The following is a 22,048-nucleotide window of genomic DNA, read 5'->3' as shown; positions in this document are numbered from 1 at the left end:
AAAAAATCTTATGCTTGGAGGATTTCATTCATTTCAAGTTCAGTACATGGAGCTGCATAGGGAGAATGATCTTAGAAAATTGGATGACTGCAAACCTGTCAACCCAGTCCGTATATTGTTTTCTTTCACACTGCGAAGTGATCTAACCCCGAGTTAATAAAAAAGAGCTCAACCATTCATCCAGTGTATATCCTTGCATTCAACATTGTAGTTAATCCTTGTCTTCAGCACTAAATTAGCATATAAAATTGAGGTAATTGCGTTGAGAATTTAATTTCGTATGAACTAAAGATAAATATTTTTTTTGCTGGTAAAGCGTGTCGTGAACTGTGTGTGCACTTTACTTTTTTTTGCTAGACTTAATATTTTCTTGTGCAAGATATCTGTTATTATTCACATATATCTATGCATGTGCTTACATACGCAAATCAATAGAGCTATGTGTTCATTACTAAAACTTTATGCAGGGGAACACAATGTATCTGTGTATGAACAAATCATGCTGCAGACAAGTTCAGACTCCGGCTTTAGGAAAGGAAGGTTCTGCCTTGTTCAAGATTTCTTTGTCCAATCACCAAAAAACATGTTTGGAGTTGTGTGTGCAAGGTTTATGATGAATACCACACCTTGGACCGAGATTCAGGTCCAGCCTGAGGTACTGACATATTTCCCACGATATGCATATTCACAATTTTTGGTTGCCGAGTTGCAGTTCGAGTGAAATTTAAATTTTTTTTCCTATGAATTGCTCAGCTACAGTTGCAAAGATGAATTTTCTTAGTGCTAAAGAAAAAGGAATACATTATTTGGACCATCTTTTTAGGTGCAATTTTTTATACTGATGTGGTATTAATTTCATAAGTTTGAATCTCATTCAAATTTGATACCCAATATGATTTCTTGGTCAAACTAAGAAGCTCATGTTACAAGGACGTCCACTGGGTGTTACTAGCAACAACAATTTGGTGAGTATATGGCCATGCCTTAGTTCTCCCTTTAGCTTCTCATTATTGTTATCCTGAAATTTCTATTTCTGAAACAGACTGAATCAGAAGATGCCGAGTACTCCAACTCCATTGGAACTGAAGAAATGAAATTGCACTCCCTATCTGCCACAGCAGAGGTGCCTCTTACTCTGCCCATGGTAAGTTAATTACATTGTATGATTCTGTCGTTATGTACTTGCTCTCCTTAGTCTCATATAGTAATGGTGCTCTTCTCTCCTGTGATGGTAGATTGCTGCCACACCAATACCCCTGGTTGAACAGTCCCGAGAAGTCGGTGAAGATGTTGGATCCAATGGAAAGAAGAATGGCAAAATAAATTCAGTTGCTACCACCTTTTGTGTGGCATCATTAAGTTCATATATGTGCTTAGCTAACAATTTACTCCGTCCGTCCCAAAATATAAGATGTTAATAACATCTTATATCACGTAACTGAGAGAGTACATTGTAACTACAGTGGAGACTGGAGAAACAGATCGAAAAAATCAATCTAGCCAAAAGAAACTGCTCATGAATACCTAGCTTGCGCCTTCATCTACCATAAGACATCGCCTCGTGAAGATCTTGGATTTGCGAGGATTGGAAGAACCTAGCTTGCGCCTTCATCTACCAATAATTACTTTACAGCTACATTAGAAAGTTTATTGTCATGTATTCTGCACTTATGCATGCACTAGCAAAAAATGCCCATGCGTTGCTCCGGGTAGATTATTGTTGAATGCTATCTAAGAACCATACTCGAAAACCAGAAGAAAATTATGTTGACCTGATCGGACTGGCATATTCGTCTAAACAAAACCCTTCCCTTTGCCTCTCCACCAACCCCGGTGAATTTTCGCGGGGCACCATCCATTACACCTTGGAGAGTATGCTTGTCCACACTTTCTCCTTCCAAACTTTAAATCATGTAAATGGACAGTTTGAAATTTTCTGATCTCAGCTCATACTTTATTTAAATACCAAGTTTGTATGCTGACCATACAATCAGGAAATAGTAGAAAAAATAAAATTAATTTATTACCCTTTCCAGTTCAAAATAATTATGCGTAATTATTTTGAACCGGAGGGAGTATATAATTTCTCCTTACAAATATATTCTCATCCAGCTTTCCTAGTGAATTTACCTACTCAAATTGTCAAAATTCACATCCGCGGTGACCCTGCTGGTGGCCATACTTAAGTGAGCTGAATCCCTAAATTGAAATAGACATCTTCTGCTTAGGAGTAAGTATGAATTATAAACGGGGGTAAACAATTTCCTTTTGCGTACATATTTGCACAAATAATTAGTGATTATAAATACAGAGACAAAAAATATGTACAAAAAGAAGCAAGCTATTTCAAGGAGTCACAAACAGATAGCTCAGCAAAGGAGCAGACGGTTTTGTTCGCACCTGGTTAAGTCTGCGTGCGGAGCTGAATTGGCTTACCTGTATGTAATTCTGAATTGACTGCATATATTTTCTTTTCAACTCATATGTCCAATGTAAATAGTGTCACAGAGAAGTAATACCAAGTCTAAAGTAATATATATTTGTCTTGGCATCTTAATAATGGTTCAAAAGAAATAGATAAGCTGTTGTAAATACTATCAGAGATTGCAGTATGTCCAATGTAGATACAGTCTTACACTGCTGTAAGAAAGAAATAATGAAATATTGATCTCACAACTTCGTATATAGTTGCAGCTTCGTATTTCCATATTTTAAACGCTCTGTCCTATGCTCAGCGCTAACATCTAAAACGCTTCAACTATTTCTTCAAAGCAATATTCGATGTCATGGGCATGGACTTTTACCTTCAGGAGATCGGACTTGAAGTGCTCGTGCTTCCCCAGAAGCTGACTCTCGACACCCAGGTGTTGCACGTCCACCGGAATCTCGCGGTCTTTGGTGAACAGTTGTTGATGCTGCCATGGCGACGTCGGCCGGGAGGGTTCGGAGATTTTGATCACCTCCAACTGTTAAGGCCCTAAACACGGCGTCAGGAGAATACGATCTAGATCTACCGTGGCCAGCAACCGTCGCCTGATTTATCTGTCTGCAGTCTTCCGTCTCCAACTACAGGCCAAGGAGGGTAGAGCAGGCGCCAAGAACACCAACGCTCGTGGAAGGCCAGCGGGCGCGGTGCAGTCCACGCGGGGTTGCGCGTATGTCCTTTGTTTTGGAGGCATCAGCCGCGCGGGGCCGACCTAACCGTCACACCCATCTCTCCCGTCGGTGGTGCCAAATAAGGTTTTGCGAGGCGTCCGGAAGCAGCTGGAGCAGGGCGCTGCCAGCCGGAACGGCTCCCATGGAGGCGAAGGTGCTTCGCGGCGCGCCGAGAAGGTGAAGGGGCGGCGTGGAGGACCGAGATCGAGATCTCAAACACGGTCAATGTGCACGGCGCCTGAGATTAATTCCACGCGGGCAGTGCAGCCTCTTCCCCGCCGGCAATCTCCTCCGTCGACAGCACCGACAACTTCACTCCCGTTCTATGTCCTGGCTCCCCCTGCTGTATCGTCTCCATCTTTGTGAGATCCGCGACTGGTTGTTGCTGGCCATGGTGAGCCGCCGCCTGCCGGACGTTCGATGGATCAGGAGTGGCGTCCAAACGAATCTAGTCTAGGTTTAGTAAACCACCTAATAGGATGGTTGTACTTATATATTCACGAGGACCGATCGCGATGGAGCTGGACTACGGTACGGTACGGTGGTATTTCTAGGTATTAAATAATTTGGTGCGATCAGGGCGTAATGGTCCAGATTTTCTACTGCGTCTGCTGAGTTTCGTAGGGAAGCCTCGGGACGGACTTGGACTTTGTGATGGATTCAGTTGGGGAAGGTTCCGATGGACGGCAAGCTGTGCTAATAATTCTTCAGCGGGAGGTTTCCTTTAGGAACACGAAGCAGCAAACGGGCACACGAGGGGGAGGTAGGAAAACGTAGAGTGGGTTGGACCAAAGCGCACTTCGACGGATGAAACCAAGGAAACCTTAGCTCCTTTAGTATTAGGTATTAGTTATAGATATAGATATAGATATAGATATAGATATAGATATAGATAATGCGTACATACAATGTACACAAACCATATATTTGAGAGTTTGATTAGAATATCACGATACTTTCTGCAGATTCTACAGTTATTCACACAAGATGAGAAGGCCTGTCCATACATGTGTACATCATATCCTTCATTTCCTTGAATATAGACGGGCGCGGCAACACGCGCTTTCATGGTCTAGTCTTGAGGTGTACTAGGAAGCATTAGCACTGCGTGCCGCACGGGAATATTAATAAAAAAATTACTCCCGTGAATCGTGAATAAAAGAGGCGATGGATAATGTAGCTTTTTTTTTTGGTCGAAATAGCTGTGGAAGAAGGTAGTCCTATTCTCGTAAGGGATTAATATCATTTTTTAATATAAGAGGCGATATATAGTGGAGTATTTTATTTCTCGCAGTTACCATAAGAGAACCACTAATATACTATAGAAAGAAAGCAACTACGGATCGAGAGTTACCATTGGCAAATTATTGCTAAAGATTGCTGCTCGTGCACATTTAAAAATTACTGATGAAGATGCTTCCTATGCACCTTTAAAAGTTATCGGTAAAATACAACCGCAGAAGAATTACGCGTCTTTGAAAAAGCTGTTGTTAAATAATTACCATAGAGAAATTACTATTTAGGACCCATGATTTGCGTGGAATAACTACTGGCATGCCTATGAAGGATTAATGTCGAATAATCACTGCTGAGGTCAAAATTCGGTGTGCAGAAATAACCATAAAAACCGACAAATCAGCTTCCAAGTTACCATGGTGAGACTACAACTCGGAAAATGTGTCAAAGAATAGGAAAGGGAAAAAAATAAATCACTACTAGAGAAATACTACAGGAGAATTACTCATCGTAGAGGAGGTACCTTCTGGCAGTGGGACATTACAGCGGGGAAATTATCTCGAAAAGTTACTGTCTCAGAGTAAAAAAGAGAGAAACAAAAAAATGGTTGAAGAAATACTTTTGGAGAATTTCTCACCGTCGAGGAGGTACTGTGGGGTAAATACCGGTAAAAAGTTAAGTTGTCCCTAAAAGTTACCGTCAGAAAATAAAATGAGAGAAACGTAAAAAAAAATGTTTTTTTAGCAAATGTCGACGTGGCGGCCGTAATTGGTAGAAAATGATGTCTCTCCAATGCCCATGTGGTGAAGCGTTGCGAGCTATATATTCACACTGGCACGTCACGCCGCGCCCGTGAGATGATACGTATGCTTGCAAAAGTTTTGTCATAGTACTATTAAAGGTTACCCTTTGAAGAATAATATTCATGCCCATAAGTAAAGATCATTGGATAGTACTAATATATATCTATATCTGAGTATATAATACATAACTATTAAACATCATGGATCCTGGTAAGCGAGCGTTTTACTGTGACATGATCAACTCTTTGCCCCGCTGAAGGCGAACCGAGCGCAACCGATGCACCATCCTATTAAGCCTCACCGGGCATCTCCTTCCGCGGCCAAAGACCATGAGTCGGAGAAAATGCTACGCCGTTCACATCAGCAGCCTCTTTATTTTCATCATCATCTGTAGTGGCGGAGCTTGGCAGAAAATCGTCGGTGGAGGGGGGGGGGGGGGCAAATGGCAAAATATGAGCATTTGGGGGTTGCTCTCAAAAAATCCTTCACAGTTTGGTACAAAGCTGGGGCGCGCCCCCCCCCCTCTTGCCCTAAGCTCCGCCACTGACAACAATCATTTTTTTGAACTGAAACGAGAACTATAACTTGTAGATGATTTATAACATGTTTCAGATCTTGTTAGTTTTTGGTATATGATGGTGTGTCTATAATGAAGTAGAAAATTAATTCTGGAGATGTAATAAGTAGTGCAGAACATAGCTAGAAGTATAACACTCTTTCTCCTCGCATGCTACACATGGACCCCTGGCTTCGTTTTAATAAAATGGTGCCGTGCCTAGTTTTCTAAAAAAAAAACTTGGCAGTGGTTTTTTTTTAACGAAAAGGCAGACTGAAGTATAAGGGTATAAGATGTACAATTTACAGATGAACGACTGGGAACAATGAAGAACCTAAACAACAAGCAAAGAAAAGACATATACGTGGGATTTTCCAGCGCCAAAACAAACTGAAACTAGACCTAAGTCTGGTTCCATCAGTCTTAACAGCAAGTCACGTGCCCTTGTACAGCCTGCACTCCTCCATAATTTAGCTTCCTCGATGATGCAAGCGTGTAACCAAGTGAGGGAGACTGCAGTATTCTGAAATATGCGACCTAGCATTACGCTCCTTCCATAGCATCCACCATGTCAGAGTCCAGTTCTTTCTTCTCGGCTTTGGCTGCTGTAGGTGGACGGCAGTTGTGCCGTCGCAAGCACCTGATCCTAGAGTCTTATGGCCACAGGGCAAGTTGCCAGCAAGTGGGTTTACTCAAGCATAAATTGCATGCAACATTGTGCGGCCATCCCTTCGTTGCCAAACAATCAGCAGTGTGCACTTTTTCTCGATAAAGGAGCATAGCCCCAGCCTCTGCATCTATTGCACACTGCTTGCTTTATTAAAACAAAGTATCAAGTCACCGAAAATCCATCATCACTTATTACAATCACGAAAAAGCTAAGATCGATACAAGAATCAACCAGTTGAAAATATGGCAAACAGAAAAGCTATGCATTTGCTATTCTATTAAGATGTCACCACCCGGTAGCCTGGAAAAAGAAGTCCTGAGCAACCACTAACATCCGGTTGCATTCAATAACCATATCCTCCCGCTGCTCCACTGGGAGAAGTAAAACCCATTGCTGAATTGAATGAGCAGCTCGCCGAATAACCTGCAAAAAAATAGTTTCACTTTGTTTGTTAAAGATAATATCATTTCTAGTTCTCCAAATAGCCCAACAAAGATCTGAAACACCAATTCGAATTTTCTGTTTGTCCTCTTTCCTTACCCCATTAAGCCATCTACCAAACATATTAGTAATATTAGCTGGTGGGGGAATGTTATAAGTAAGGTACATCATACGCCACTTCCGTGAAATCACAAAAACAACACTTTTGACATCCCTTCCACTTCCGTTTAGCTAGATTATCCTTAGTTAAAAGCACCTTAGTACTAAGAAACCACATAATTTTTTTTAATTTTCAAGGGAATCTTTGACTTCCATAGATACCTGCGAAGATAGATAGTATGGCCATTCATCCAATCAAGGTACATAGACTTGACCGAAAAAATACCTGAATCCGTAAGCTTCCAAATAAACTTAGCATGCTCAGATGTTAAATCAATTGTAATTAATCGTTGGCATAATGTAACCATTGCACCCACTTATTATCGTTCAGACCTCTTCTAAAAGAAATATTAATAGGGTCAGTAGCAAAAACCGTCGATACTAACACATTTTTATGTTGAACAATATTATAGAGTGCCGGATATTGATGAGATAGTGGCGTATCTCTCAGCCACACATCCTCCCAGAACCTAACAGATGTTCCATCCCCTACTCTGAAATAACCTCTCTGGAAGAAATCATCTTTAACATGCATGAGACCCTTCCAAAAAGAAGAATCAGTCGGTTTAACCTCCACTTGTGCAAGTGTTTTGTTTTTAAGGTATTTGTTACATAAAAGCTGCTGCCACATACCCTCCTCAGAAAGAAGTTTAAAGAACCATTTGCTTAGTAAACATTTGTTCTTTAATTCCAGTACTTCAATTCCCAACCCACCTTGATCCTTCGGTCTACACAGAATATTCTATTTAGATAATCTACATTTTTTCTTATGTTCATCAGATTGCCAGAATTTTTTTGATCTATAATAATCTAACCTCTTCCTCACCCCAATTGGGATTTCCAAGAAGGAGAGCATAAACATTGGAAGACTTGTAAGAACCGAATTAATCAGAACCAACCTATCACCATAAGACAATAATTTACTACGCCAACACCCCAATTTGGAGGCAAACCAAGTTTCAATAGGATTCCATTCCGCATTCCTCAAAGTCCTATAATGTACCGGAATCCTCAAGTACTTTTAAGGTAGAGTTCCAGACCCACACCCAAAAATGTGTTTGGTGCTGGTCCTCCAAATCCTTTGCCTTGCCAAATGCAAAAATTTTACTATTGTGGAAGTTTATTTTTAATCCCGGTAGTTGTTTAAAAATGCATATGACCAATTTCATATTAACGGCCTTAGCAATATCATGTTCCAAAAATAGAATTGTATCATCCGCGTACTATAAAATAAAGATTCTACCGTCAATGAGATGAGGCAACAAACTCCCCACTTTACCTTCATCCTTAGCCCTAGCAATCAGAATCGCTAACATATCAGTGACAATATTGAAAAGAATTGGGGATAAAGGGTCTTCCTGGCGTAATCCCTTCTTGATTTGAAAATTATGCCCAATAACATCATTTACCCTTATACCAACACTCCCACCCTGCATATATTGCTTTATTCTATCGCACCGAATAGGATCAAATCCCTTCATACGAAGAACTTGTTGCAGAAAGGGCCATTTAACCTTATCATATGCCTTTTCAAAGTCAATTATAAAAATCACCCCATCGAGTTTTCTTCTATGCATTTCATGTATCGTCTCATGTAGAACTAGCACGCCCTCTAGAATATGTCTTCTAGGAATAAACGTCGTCTGTGTAGGTCTAATCACTTTTTGCGCTACCGCAGAAGTACGGATTGTCGCAACTTTAGTAAATATTTTGAAACTCACATTGAGTAAACATATTGGCCTATATTGTTGAATCTGAGTTGCATTTTGTTTTTTAGGCAGTAAAGTAATCACCCCAAAATTCAGCTTATAGAGAGGAAAATCTCCTTTCTGAAAGCTCTCAAATAAAGCCATCAGATCATTTTTAATAACCCCCCAAAAGTGTTGATAAAACTCCGCAGGGAAGCCATCCGGTCCAGGTGATTTATTATGTTCCATCTGGAAAATAGCGTCATGAACCTCCTCCATCGAGTAGTTCGCAACTAATACTCTATTCTCCTCCCCTGACAATTGCGGAATATCTTCAGTTCTGTCCTCGTCCAACGTGACCGAACTAGGCTCTTGATTACCAAACAACTTTTTATAATACTTCAAAATGTATACCCTTAGATTATCATCTCCGACAATGGTACCCTCATCTTGTTCAAGTTGATAAATTTTCTTTTTTCTATGTTTACCATTGGCTATGAGGTGGAAATATTTGGTATTATCTCCCCCTTCCTGGATGTACTTTACTTTAGTCCTTTGCGCCCACTTAATCTCTTCCTCGCGATGAAGCTTATTCAACTTTTTATTGCCTTGCTTTAGTTCATTGCGCTCCACTATTGATAAGGTCATTGTTTCCCCTCAATGTCCAACGCGTCTATAATGCTCAACAACCGTTGCGTCTCCCTCTTGTATTTTCCGCTTAAATTCTTGGGTTAATTGGATCTATGCCACTCCAATTTTCACAAGTTGGAGAAATGCCATTACAAAAACTGAACTTGGATATATGCCACTCCAACTCTCCAATACCTCTATGTATGCCATTTTGTGCACTTGAAAGGAATAACGGTTCAAATAATACATGTATTTCAGTGTGTACATACGTATCTACCATAATACCACCATTTTCAACTTTTGACAGCATATTTGACATTTTTGGGCGCCAAAAATTTCAAAAAAATTCAAATTTTTGCCAAAATTTTGAACTTCTCAGTAAAATCTAAAAAAAATACAGAAAATCAAAAACTGTGATATGAGTCTATTGTTCAAGTTTCAGCCATTTCTGGGCATATTTGGCCCCTTAAACCGAGGTGCAAAAATACAGAAAATAAAAAACTGTGATACTCCTCAACTATGTCAAATGGGTCAGTTTCTATAATAGCGGCAGATGGCACCACTTGTTCAAATTGCTTTAATGGCGAGGTTGAATTAGATGCTGCAACTTTACTAGGAGTTAGAGGGCATCCTTGGAAACTCACCAGTAGCACGTCATTATCAGGAATTGTAGGCTCAGGCACATGAACACCGTTGTCAAGCATAGGCACGAGAGTTTCTGAACAAATGTTATCAAGCACAACAATAGCAAGTGCAAGCTTCCTCTCTGCTCTGTACATGTTAAACATCACATGAAATTGGTCGTTTTCGATTAGTCTAACATCTTGCGCCATTATCATGTTAAAATACCACACGGTAATACTCTGATCTCTGCCAACTCTAAGCTCTGCAGTTAATCCATCCATAAGCACATCTATCATGAAATCATCCGAGGTTACATTCCATCTAATTATTTTTCCCTTCACATATGATTTTCTACCGTTTGGTTCCTTCAGCACAAACCCTTGAATAACAAGATCTAAGCTAAAATTATTCGTCAATTCGATCCTACAAATTCAGGGAAAATTGCACAGAACATAGTCAATTTGAGCCTACAACTATCTGTACATTCAAGAAACAGAGAGTTGAGACAGAGAAGCCATGCACTTACTCGTATGGTGAATCCGGGATCGGCAACTCCATGGACAGGCACTCTGGGGTCAGCTTCATCCTGTTGTTGCGCCCTCAAGCCTCAAGCCGCGGCGGCGGCGCCCAGCACAACTCCGTCGGGGGGCGCGGCCACCAGACACCGGCGTGGCTCGTCTCCGCCAGCAACCGCCGTCGTTCGCCTTCGTCTGGCGGCGCACACCTCAAGCCGGGCCGACCCTCCACAGCCGCATCTGGAAGCGACGGCGGCGGCACCCAGCACAAGTCCGTCGGGGGGCGCGGCCACCAGACACCGGCGTGGCTTGCCTCCGCTAGCAACCGCCGTCGCTCGCCTTCGTCCGCCACCGCTGTAGGGCCCTCCTTGGGCGCTGATACGTCTCCGACGTATCGATAATTTCTTATGTTCCATGCCACATTATTGATGATATCTACATGTTTTATACACATTATATGTCGTATTTATGCATTTTCCGGCACTAACCTATTAACGAGATGCCGAAAAGCCGCTTGTCGTTTTCTGCTGTTTTTGGTTTCAGAAATCCTAGTAAGGAAATATTCTCGGAATTGGACGAAATCAACGCCCAGGGTCCTATTTTTGCACGAAGCTTCCGGAAGACCGAGGGGAAAGGAAGTGGGGCCACGAGGCGCCGACACCACAGGGCGGCGCGGCCTGGCCCTTGGCCGCGCGGCCCTGGTGTGTGGGGCCCTCGTGTGGCCCCCCGCGTTGCCCTTCCGCCTACTTAAAGCCTTGATGTCTACGTTCCCCCTCCTTTCCTGTAGACAGTGTTGGGCCTCCAAGAGCAGAGGTTTGTAGAACAGCAGCAAGTTTCCCTTAAGTGGATACCCAAGGTTTATCGAACTCAGGGGGAAGAGGTCAAAGATATCCCTCTCATGCAACCCCGCAACCACAAAGCAAGAAGTCTCTTGTGTCCCCAACACACCAAATAGGTGCACTAGTTCGGCGAAGAGATAGTGAAATATAGGTGGTATAAATAAGTATGAGCAAGTAGCAACGGTGCGTAAAAGTGCTTGGCGTGTAGTTGATGGTGGTGGTATTGCAAGCAAGTAGTAACGCAAAGAAACAAGAAACAAGCAGTAGTAACTCAGCAAAGTAGTAACGCAGCAAGTAGTAAACAAGCAGTAGTAACTCAGCAGAGTATTTAGGAACAAGGCCTAGGGATTACACTTTCACTAGTGGACACTCTCAACATTGATCACATAACAGAATAGATAAATGCATACTCTACACTTTTGTTGGATGATGAACACATTGCGTAGGATTACACGAACCCTCAATGCCGGAGTTAACAAGCTCCACAATAATGCTCATGTTTAAGTAACCTTTAGTGTAAGATAGATCAACGCTACTAAACCAAGTACTAGCATAGCATGCACACTGTCACCTTCATGCATATGTAGGAGGAATAGATCACATCAATATTATCATAGCAATAGTTAACTCCATAATCTACAAGAGATCATGATCATAGCATAAACCAAGTACTAACACGGTGCACGCACTGTCACCTTTGCACAGTAATAATTTTGCTAGAGTAGCACATAGATAGTAGTGATACAAAACTCAGATGAATCTCAATCATGTAAAGCAGCTCATGAGATCATTGTATTGAAGTACATGGAGAGATATTAACCACATAGCTACCGGTACAGCCCCGAGCCTCGATGGAGAACTACTCCCTCCTCATGGGAGCAGCAGCGGTGATGAAGATGGCGGTGGAGATGGCAGCGGTGTCGATGGAGAAGCCTTCCGGGGCACTTCCCCGCTCCGGCAGGGTGCCGGAACAGAGTTCCGTCCCCCGAATTGGAGTTTCGTGACGGTGGCGGCGCCCCGGAGTCTTTCCGGAGTTTCGTCAATTGGTACTGCGTTTTTAGGTCGAAAGGGGTTATATAGGCGAAGAGGCGGCGCAGGAGGGCTGACAGGCGGCCTCACCCTAGGCCGGCGCGGCCGCACCCCGGCCCGCGCGGCCCTATGGTGTGGGGCCCCCCGGCTCCTCTCCGACTCTTCTTCGGTGTTCCGGAGCCTTCCGGGGAAAATAGGAGGTTTGGCGTTGATTTCGTCCAATTCCGAGAATATTGCCCGAACAGCCTTTCTCGGAACCAAAAACGAGTAGAAAACAAAGAATCGGCACTTCGGCATCTTGTTAATAGGTTAGTTCCAGAAAATGCACGAATATGACATAAAGTGTGCATAAAACATGTAGATAACATCAATAATGTGGCATGGAACACAAGAAATTATCGATACGTTGGAGACGTATCAGCATCCCCAAGCTTAGTTTCTGCTCGTCCCGAGCAGGTAAAACGATAACAAAGATAATTTCTGGAGTGACATGCCATCATAAACTTGATCATACTATTTGTACAGCATATGTAGTGAATGCAGCGATCAAAACAATGGATATGACATGAGTAAACAAGTGAATCATATAGCAAAGACTTTTCATGAATAGCACTTCAAGACAAGCATCAATAAGTCTTGCATAAGAGTTAACTCATAAAGCAATAATTCAAAGTAAAGGTATTGAAGCAACACAAAAGAAGATTAAGTTTCAGCGGTTGCTTTCAACTTGTAACATGTATATCTCATGGATATTGTCAACATAGAGTAATATAATAAGTGCAATAAGCAAGTATGTAGGAATCAATGCACAGTCGTTCACACAAGTGTTTGCTTCTTGAGGTGGAGAGAAATAGGTGAACTGACTCAACATTGAAAGTAAAAGAACGGTCCTCATAGAGGAAAAGCATCGATTGCTATATTTGTGCTAGAGCTTTGATTTTGAAAACATGAAACAATTTTGTCAACGGTAGTAATAAAGCATATGCATCATGTAAATTATATCTTATAAGTTGCAAGCCTCATGCATAGTGTACCAATAGTGCTCGCACCTTGTCCTAATTAGCTTGGACTACCCGGATTATCACCGCAATACATATGCTTTAACCAAGTTTCACAAAGGGGTACCTCTATGCCGCTCTGTACAAAGGTCTAAGGAGAAAGCTCGCATTTGGATTTCTCGCTTTTGATTATTCTCAACTTAGACATCCATACCGGGACAACATAGACAACAGATAATGGACTCCTCTTTTAATGCTTTAAGCATTTGACAACAATTAATTCTTTTCTCATTAGAGATTTGAGGATAATTGTCCAAAACTGAAACTTCCACCATGAATCATGGCTTTAGTTAGCGGCCCAATGTTCTTCTCTCACAATATGCATGCTCAAACCATTCAACTCAGTGTAGATCGCCCTTACTTGCAGACAAGACGAACATGCATAGCAACTCACATGAAATTCAACAATGAGTTGATGGCGTTCCCGCAAAACATGGTTATCGCACAACAAGCAACTTAATAAGAGATAAAGTGCATAATTACATATTCAATACTACAATAGTTTTTAAGGCTATTTTGTCCCATGAGCTATATATTGCAAAGGTGAATGATGGAATTTTAAAGGTAGCACTCAAGCAATTTACTTTGGAATGGCGGGAAAATACCATGTAGTAGGTAGGTATGGTGGACACAAATGGCATAGTGGTTGGCTCAAGTATTTTGGATGCATGAGAAGTATTCCCTCTCGATACAAGGTTTAGGCTAGCAAGGCTTGTTAGAAACAAACACAAGGATGAACCGGTGCAGCAAAACTCACATAAAAGACATATTGAAAACATTATAAAACTCTACACCGTCTTCCTTGTTGTTCAAACTCAATACTAGAAATTATCTAGACCTTAGAGAAACCAATTATGCAAACCAAATTTTAGCATGCTCTATGTATTTCTTCATTAATGGGTGCAAAGCATATGATGCAAGAGCTTAAACATGAGCACAACAATTGCCAAGTATCACATTACCCAAGACATTTATAGTAATTACTACATGTATCATTTTCCAATTCCAACCATATAACAATTTAACGAAGGAGAAACTTCGCCATGAATATTATGAGCTAAGAACGCATGCGTTCATATGAACCAGCGGAGCGTGTCTCTCTCCCACACAAGCATGATGTAATCCAATTTATTCAAACACAAACAAAAATAGAAACAAACAAACAGACGCTCCAAGAAAAAGCACATAAGATGTGATGGAATAAAAATATAGTTTCAGGGAGGAACCTGATAATGTTGTCGATGAAGAAGGGGATGCCTTGGGCATCCCCAAGCTTAGACGCTTGAGTCTTCTTGATATATGCAGGGGTGAACCACCGGGTGCATCCCCAAGCTTAGAGCTTTCACTCTCCTTGATCGTAGTATATCATCCTCCTCTCTTGACCCTTGAAAACTTCCTCCACACCAAACTCGAAACAACTCATTAGAGGGTTAGTGGACAATAAAAATTAACATGTTCAGAGGTGACACAATCATTATTAACACTTCTGGACATTGCATAAAGCTACTGGACATCAATGGATCAAAGAAATTCATCCAACATAGCAAAAGAGGCAATGCGAAATAAAAGGCAGAATCTGTCAAAACAGAACAGTCCGTAAAGATGGATTTTATTAGGCCACCAGACTTGCTCAAATGAAAATGCTCAAATTGAATGAAAGTTGCGTACATATCTGAGGATCACTCAAGTAAATTGGCATAATTTTCTGAGTTACCTACAGGGCAGTGGGCTCAGATTCGTGACAGCAAAGAAATCTGGAACTGCGCAGTAATCCAAATCTAGTACTTACTTTTCTATCAACGGCTTAACTTGGCACAACAAAACTCAAAACTAAGATAAGGAGAGGTTGCTACAGTAGTAAACAACTTCCAACACACAAATATAAAACAAAGTACTGTAGCAAAATAACACATGGGTTATCTCCCAAGAAGTTCTTTCTTTTTAGCCGTTAAGATGGGCTCAGCAGTTTTAATGATGCACTCGCAAGAAATAGTATTTGAAGCAAAAGAGAGCATCAAGAGGCAAATTCAAAACACATTTAAGTCTAACATGCTTCCTATGCATAGGAATCTTGTAAATAAACAAGTTCATGAGGAGCAAAGTAACAAGCATAGGAAGATAAAACAAGTGTAGCTTGAAAAATTTCAGCACATAGAGAGGTATTTTAGTAACATGAAAATTTCTACAACCATATTTTCCTCTCTCATAATAACTTTCAGTAGCATCATGAGCAAACTCAACAATATAACTATCACATAAAGCATTCTTATCATGAGTCTCATGCATAAAATTATTACTCTCCACATAAGCATAGTCAATCTTATTAGTTGTAGTGGGAGCAAATTCAACAAAGTAGCTATCATTATTATTCTCATCAAGTGTAGGAGGCATAGTATAATCACAATAAAATTCACTCTCCATAGTAGGTGGCGCCAAAAGACCACTATTATAATCATCACAAATAGGAGGCAAAGTATCATCAAAGAAAATTTTCTCCTCAATGCTTGGGGGACTAAAAATATCATGAAAACCAGCTTCCCCAAGCTTAGAACTTTCTATATTATTGTCAACAATGGTGTTCAAAGCGTTCATACTAATATTACTACCAGCATGCAAAGAAGATTTCATAGGTTTTTTAATTTTCGCATCAAACAATCCATGTTTTAAATCAGGAAATAGAATAAGAAGCTCACTCTTGTACATTATGCCAAACTAGTGTAAACAAGAAACAACAAGATGCAATTGCAGGATCTAAAGGAAATAGCTTTGAGCACACACACAACGGCGCCAGAAAAATACTTTACCTGAGACCGTAGTATGAGTGCCTTTTACCTTTCCTCCCCGGCAACGGCGCCAGAAAAATGCTTGATGTCTACGTTCCCCCTCCTTTCCTGTAGACAGTGTTGGGCCTCCAAGAGCAGAGGTTTGTAGAACAGCAGCAAGTTTCCTTAAGTGGATACCCAAGGTTTATCGAACTCAGGGAGGAAGAGGTCAAAGATATCCCTCTCATGCAACCCTGCAACCACAAAGCAAGAAGTCTCTTGTGTCCCCAACACACCAAATAGGTGCACTAGTTCGGCGAAGAGATAGTGAAATATAGGTGGTATAAATAAGTATGAGCAGTAGCAACGGTGCCAGAAAAGTGCTTGGCGTGTAGTTGATGGTGGTGCTATTGCAGCAGTAGTAACGCAGTAAAACAGTAAACAAGAAGTAGTAACTCAGCAGTAGTAACGCAGCAGTAGTAAACAAGCAGTAGTAACTCAGCAGTATTTAGGAACAAGGCCTAGGGATTACACTTTCACTAGTGGACACTCTCAACATTGATCACATAACATAATAGATAAATGCATACTCTACACTTTTGTTGGATGATGAACACATTGCGTAGGATTACACGAACCCTCAATGCCGGAGTTAACAAGCTCCACAATAATGCTCATGTTTAAGTAACCTTTAGTGTAAGATAGATCAACGCTACTAAACCAAGTACTAGCATAGCATGCACACTCGTCACCTTCATGCATATGTAGGAGGAATAGATCACATCAATATTATCATAGCAATAGTTAACTCCATAATCTACAAGAGATCATGATCATAGCATAAACCAAGTACTAACACGGTGCACGCACTGTCACCTTTGCACACATGCAGGAGGAATAGAACTACTTTAATAACTTTGCTAGAGTAGCACATAGATAGTAGTGATACAAAACTCAGATGAATCTCAATCATGTAAAGCAGCTCATGAGATCATTGTATTGAAGTACATGGAGAGATATTAACCACATAGCTACCGGTACAGCCCCGAGCCTCGATGGAGAACTACTCCCTCCTCATGGGAGCAAGCAGCGGTGATGAAGATGGCGGTGGAGATGGCAGCGGTGTCGATGGAGAAGCCTTCCGGGGCACTTCCCCGCTCCGGCAGGGTGCCGGAACGTAGTTCGTCCCCCGAATTGGAGTTTCGTGACGGTGGCGGCGCCCCCGGAGTCTTTCCGGAGTTTCGTCAATTGGTACTGCGTTTTTAGGTCGAAAGGGGTTATATAGGCGAAGAGGCGGCGCAGGAGGGCTGACAGGCGGCCTCACCCTAGGCCGGCGCGGCCGGCACCCGGCCCGCGCGGCCCTATGGTGTGGGGCCCCCGGCTCCTCTCCGACTCTTCTTCGGTGTTCCGGAGCCTTCCGGGGAAAATAGGAGGTTTGGCGTTGATTTCGTCCAATTCCGAGAATATTGCCCGAACAGCCTTTCCGGAACCAAAAACAGTAGAAAACAAGCAATCGGCACTTCGGCATCTTGTTAATAGGTTAGTTCCAGAAAATGCACGAATATGACATAAAGTGTGCATAAAACATGTAGATAACATCAATAATGTGGCATGGAACACAAGAAATTATCGATACGTTGGAGACGTATCAAGCCTTCGTCGCGAAACCCCCAGTACCGAGAGCCACGATACGGAAAACCTTACTGAGACACCTCTAGTGAACTGTGGACCCCGGTCCATTCTTTTACATTGAATACAATCTATTGCAATACTTGTTCTACTGTTTTCTGCAAACAATCATCATCCACACTATACATCTAATCCTTTGTTACAGCAAGCCGGTGAGATTGACAACCTCACTGTTTCGTTGGGGCAAAGTACTTTGGTTGTGTTGTGCAGGTTCCACGTTGGCGCCGGAATCCCTGGTGTTGCGCCGCACTACATCCCGCTGCCATCAACCTTCAACGTGCTTCTTGGCTCCTACTGGTTCGATAAACCTTGGTTCTTACTGAGGAAAAACTTGCTGCTGTACGCATCACACCTTCCTCTTGGGGTTCCCAACGGACGCGTGCTGTACGCGTATCAGGCGCGTCGATCGTGCCACCACCCGCAGCGACGCGGACCTCAACCCACGGCAGCCCTCCACGGCAGCATCTGGCAGCGGCGGCGCCCGGCACAACTCCGTCGGGGGCGTGGCTCCAGACAACGGTGGCGCTCGCCCTCCCTCCAGCAACCGCCGGCGCTCGCCTCCCTCCGCCGCGGCTCGCCTCCGTAGTTAGGGTTCGTCGCGTGAGCTGTCGAGTGAATTTGGGATCGATTGTGTGAGCGGGTACTGGGGGTTGACCAGGAGAAGTAGAAAAGAAGTGTTCACATAACCACGTACACATCCGTATATAGCCCGTATATGTCCTGGTATTGGAGATAGTGGCATATGTAGAGGTATAGCAAAGTTGGAGTGGCATATCTCCAACTTCAGTTTTTGTAATGGCATTTCTCCAACTTGTGAAAATTGGAATGGCATAGATCCAATTAACCCTAAATTCTTTGCCCAACCTCGTAAAAAACGGCGCAAATGCCTAATTTTATTTTGCCATGTTTGAATCGGTGTTTTTCCAAGGGGGCAGGCTGCCCATTCAGTTGCAATGAGCTCATAAAACCCGTCCTATTCTAACCAAGCCAACTCAAACGAGAATCGCGGTTTATTACCTACATGTGTCTGGATCCCCGCATCGATCAAAAGCGAAGTATGGTCAGATCTAGAGCGAGTCAAAGCCCGAACAGTGACCAAAGGGAATTTCTGTTCCCACTCGACACTCGCAAGTACTAAGGTTGCCAACCAAGCGAATATGCGACACTTGAGAGACGCATCACACCCCCAAATGATGTGCTGAACGCTGGAACAGATCGAATCCTCAAATTGCATTGCATACGCTGAGGCAGAGGGGTAGTACCTATGGTTCTTCTCACTGCAGATAACATGATGCTTGATTTTTTTTACTATGTGCATCCATATTTCTATTAGGGCAACGCAGAGACTGGATGTAATTGGTATCTTCGCAATACTAATATGTTCTCTTTGTCAAAAAAGTATAGCATGATGTTCGATTGTCGCTCTCGGCTCGTGAATTTTGGTAACAATTTACTTGACATATTAGTGGTTATTATTTCACTACATGTTTTTTTTTTTTACTTTTGCAGCTTGGTTATGGTTAATGTATTGCAGCAGGTCCCGTGGAAGAAGTTCTATCATGCCAGGACGCCCAAGATGTTGCATTCAGATGTCAGCTATATTGTTGACGGGAACTAGGAGACGCTTGGGAAGATGCTAATCTATTGCAATGGATGAACCGAAAGAGACTTCTTCCGAGATATTCATTCCCTTGGCCAATTTATGTTTAGAATACACTTCTGAAGGACTGCAGGCAAGAGCTTCCTGCCTCTGCAGTGTAGTTTGGATATCTTGTATGTGTTAGATCAATGCGAGCATCTTGATCAAGCGGAACATGGCGACTTGAGTTTTTCCGCTGGCATAGTAAGGCTATGCTACGGAACATGGTGCAAGCTGATACGATGCCGATGAGTGCTTCCGCCAGGCTGGGGGCTTACGATGATTCTGTGGAGTACTTGGAATGGACATGATATTGGATTGGGTACCCGGCTACCTCTTTCAGATTCTTTTTTTTTTTTGAAACGAGGCAAAAGCTTTGCCTTTCATTGATATAGGAGAAAAGAGTTGGCCCGTTTATGAGGAAAACTGGCCGAAAACCGTTACAACACGACACCACACGCCAGCCCCGAGGCTGCGCTCCACACGGGTCGACGACCAACCAGGTCGACACCACACCTCAACGCAACAGGCGGAGGCGAAAAGACCGGAGCCACTGCTCCAACTACCACACCGACCCCGAGGTCGCGTCCCACCTGGCCGAAGACGAACCCGCCTCCACCGAACCGGCAAAACACTCCACAAACCTCTCTGACCAGTGGACGTCCAAAGCGAGGCCCCAAGAGGCAAAGCGACACAAGAGCGCCGCCCTCGCCCCAAGAGGCAAAGCTACCTCTTTCAGATTCTGAGGAGGCACCCGAGGAGTAGTCATCAGGAAAACGAATCAGGTGAAGATACGCTGTGTTTTCTTGATTATTGTCATCAGTTCAATTTCAAAGTGCAACTTATTATCTTGAAACGTTAATTTCATTATTTGTTATTTGTTAAGATAATCAGATATATTTGTTTATGACGAATATCTGTAGGTATACATATTAATATGTTTTTATTTGCGAAGATGCAAAATGAAACATTGTCAGAAAATTGTTGGTTAATTCTGGTTTACAAATACCAATTTTTTGTGCCGATAATTTGAATAAACATAGTCGTGGAATTGTCAAAAATCTTGCATTGTGTATGTTAAGATACTACATGGTTAAATCAATTTTATTTGAATTTTGCATAAGTACTAAATGAAACCTTAATATCACACGTGTGATGCACATGCACATTTACTAGTAGCATACTTCATATGCTGCTCTTATAATGTGCATTAGTTTTCTGAAAAGTCGAAAGTGACTATGACCAAATTTAGACGAAACATAAGCATTTACAATAGCAAATCAGTATGATTAGATTAGATTTGTTAAAGGGAAAATAAGTAGCGCTTGTTGTAGACAGTGTTTCTAACGATATCGTAAGGCCTTGTTTGGCAGGTGTGTATCTGTGAGTATTTAAGTGTATTTTCCCAAGATGATTGGGTGAAAATACACTTCTCACCAAAACACTATGTTACACCATAATTCCCTTTCTCACCAATACAGTTCATTAATTTGTCCATTTGGAAGGCAGGGATATAATCAGGGACGGAGCTAGGGGGGAGGGGGGGGGGGGGGGGGGGCTATAGTTTATAGTTTATATAGATTGGTCCTTAAATTAGCTAGAATTTCCGCACATGGCCCCCTCCAACTAAACCGATGTTCATTTGGCCCCCTCCATTTTTTTCCTGGCTCCATCCCTAGATATAATTCTACAGCCAAATGCTCAATTGCCACCGCAATGATTCTAAGGATGATCATAAACAATCAAGCACAAGGCGCTTATTCATTTTCATGAGTTTGCACTTCCATTGTAACCCATACTAGAGTTAACACACACAGCAGTACAAATTCGATTCAGTCGACAAGAAATTGTGATTTGAACCAAAATACGAGATCAAGCTTTTGGAGAACGGTTGTAAAAACAAATTCGAGATCAACTAAAATAGTGGTGGCTTATCTATAATCTTTTCAACATAGGGCATGCATTTACTACTTTGTTCATATTCAGAGACATACACCATCGTCCCCATGCTCCAACCAATTGTATCTTGCTGCACTTGCGTGTGTGCTACCCCGCTGCTTCCAACCCACTACCGCACCACTACGATCCAAAGGAGAAAGACAAAGGGAATATACTCATCACAAATCTAGCGTAGGCTATCTGAAGCCAGAGCTCACTCCCTTCTAATTGGCGGCAGCCATGGAGACCAAGCACAAAAATTCTAGATGGAAGAACTGGCTTTAGTGGAGTCGGCAAGGGAGGAAGGCGTTCGCGGTGATGCTGCGAGGGTGAGCATTAGCGGCGCAGCTGCGAGAGCTGCGACCCGTCGGGCAGCGGGCAAAACGCGAGGTGGGACTTGGGGGCGTGTCGCAGTTTTATATGAACACGGCGAGTTTTCAGGAGATTTTTTTGAGCTGAATCCACCCAAAACCGGCCTATGTCCGTCAATCCGTCAAGATGATGTGGCCTGTCCACGACGCCGTTTGGGCTATTTACGCGGACGGCGGACGTGGACTCACGGACGTCGGTGTCCATCTGCACCCCGAGGCCTGCCAAACAGCCTAGCCGTGTATTT

The 22,048-nt window shown here is 42.5% G+C and overlaps 1 long non-coding RNA gene and 1 pseudogene across 2 annotated transcripts; both read left to right on the top strand.

Moving 5' to 3' along the window:
- Positions 1-499: 499 nt before the first annotated feature.
- LOC124658877 lies at positions 500-1,660 on the top strand. 2 transcript variants are annotated; one of them, XR_006989372.1, is made up of 4 exons: positions 500-655; positions 754-965; positions 1,043-1,144; positions 1,236-1,660. It is a non-coding gene; the product is annotated as an uncharacterized LOC124658877 (long non-coding RNA). The 2 variants fall into 2 exon arrangements; XR_006989371.1 differs by having other exon boundaries at positions 500-965.
- A 1,126-nt stretch (positions 1,661-2,786) lies between these two features.
- Positions 2,787-20,259, top strand: LOC124663519 (annotated as a pseudogene).
- Positions 20,260-22,048: the final 1,789 nt, after the last annotated feature.

Source organism: Lolium rigidum, chromosome 6, assembly GCF_022539505.1.
Source record: "Lolium rigidum isolate FL_2022 chromosome 6, APGP_CSIRO_Lrig_0.1, whole genome shotgun sequence".
NCBI classification, from domain to species: domain Eukaryota; kingdom Viridiplantae; phylum Streptophyta; class Magnoliopsida; order Poales; family Poaceae; genus Lolium; species Lolium rigidum.
Note: the sequence above shows the minus strand (reverse complement) of the source record. Positions and strands in the feature narration are given on the sequence as shown.